General features: G+C 33.7%; 1 non-coding gene across 1 annotated transcript; it reads left to right on the forward strand.

Annotated features, from left to right (window-relative positions):
* Positions 1-520: 520 nt before the first annotated feature.
* Positions 521-619, forward strand: LOC128585298 (small nucleolar RNA U13). The gene has a single exon (XR_008380013.1). It is a non-coding gene; the product is annotated as a small nucleolar RNA U13 (small nucleolar RNA).
* Positions 620-1,838: the final 1,219 nt, after the last annotated feature.

Raw genomic sequence — 1,838 nt, forward strand, 5'->3', positions numbered from 1 at the left:
CTAACAGACATCTAGACAGACATTACAGATGATATAATTCTATATATAGGAATTTCCTCAACATTCAGAATAATCCCCTAATGCATTTATAGTTCATAGATGTGATTGAAGGGGTTTGCGGTCACCAGATGAGGGGTTCTTGGCATGAAGAACTCTAGGAGGAGCCCTTCTGAGTAAATCTCAGGTCCATATTTATTATCATAAAGCAGAAAAAAGTAGTTAAAAGTTACATATCAGACATCAGCACTAAAAAGGGGAAGCATGGAAAGTGCCAGACAGAATGTCTCCAATCTGTTTTTGCAAAACCACAGACCTTAAACAAGACCTCTGCCTCCAGCATTAAGAGACCTTTGGAATCTAGAGAGTCTTTACCATGACCATTAGGCCTGGCGCTGCCACCCCTCACACACACGTTCTCCCTGGGAGACCAGGTTTTCTGATCTCCTGCACGTACACAACTCACATGCTGTTCTTGTGATTCTCCAGGTCTCTTGAGCAGGAAGCATGCTGAAGATCAGGGATCAGTTTCCCCAAATGTGATGATTGTATTTTAATGCACATATGTGAGATATGCCTCCCTCAAACCTTATTATGTCATTGGCACATTACCCATGTGATGTGATAAAAAATAAAAGAAAAGAATGATCCACCCAACAACAGCCTAATACACAGTCTTCTCAAGTGAGCCCAGGACATGCTTCAGGCTTGACTATATGACAGATCACAAAACAAGTCTCAAAATATTTAAAAAGACTAAAGTCGTACAAACTGTCTTTTCCCATCGCAATGGAATGAAACTACAACTCAGTAATAGAAAGAAAACTTGAAAGTTCTTAGTTATGTGGAAATTAAATAAGACAATCTTAAAATGTATCAAACAAAAAAATCAGAAGAGAAATTAGAAAAGGATGAACTAGAATGAAAATGTAAAATACCAAAACTTACAGCTCAAATAATGCTCAAGGGAAATTCATAGCTGTGAACACCTAAGTTAAAAAAAAAAAAAAAAAAAAAGAACAAAGATGGCAAATCAATTGCCTAACTTTACACCTTGAATAACTAGAAAATTTAGAAGAAAATAAACCTGGAGCTAGGAAATATACATATATAGATAGATAGATAGATAGATAGATAGATAGATAGATAGATAGATAGATAGATAGATATAGATTAGATCAGTGATAAACTAGAAAATAGGAAAAGAATAGACAGAATCAATAATACCAAAAGTTAGTTCTTTGAAAAGATTGAAAACATTAAAAGATAGATTTAGGATTTAGGTAAACTGACATAGGAAAAAAAAGACATGAATAAGTGAATCAGATAAAAGAGGGGACATTAATGTTGACATAAATTAAAAGGATTGTATCATAATATAATAAATAATTATACACCAATAAATTGGATAACCTAGATGAAATGAACAAATTCCTAGAAATATGCAAATTTCTTAAACTGAGTCAAAATGAAGTAGAAAATTTTACTGGAGATTGAATCAATAATCAAAAACCTCCCAATAAAGAAAAGTCCAAGAAGATGGCTTCACTGAGAATTCTACCAAACATTTAGTGATTAACACTAATACTTCTCAAACTCATCTATAAAATAGAAGAGGCAAGAACATTTCCTAACTCATTCTATGAGACCACCATTACTTTGATAGCAAAGCCAAATAAAGCAATCACAATAAAACAAAATTATAGACCATTGTTTCCTCTCAAATATTGATATAACAATCCTCAACAAAATACTGTACTAGCAAACAGAATCCAACAGCATATTAAAATGAGCATTCACCAACCGGGGGGAATTTATTCCAAAATAGCAAGGGCGGTTCA

Source organism: Nycticebus coucang, chromosome 4 (genome assembly GCF_027406575.1).
Source record: "Nycticebus coucang isolate mNycCou1 chromosome 4, mNycCou1.pri, whole genome shotgun sequence".
NCBI classification, from domain to species: domain Eukaryota; kingdom Metazoa; phylum Chordata; class Mammalia; order Primates; family Lorisidae; genus Nycticebus; species Nycticebus coucang.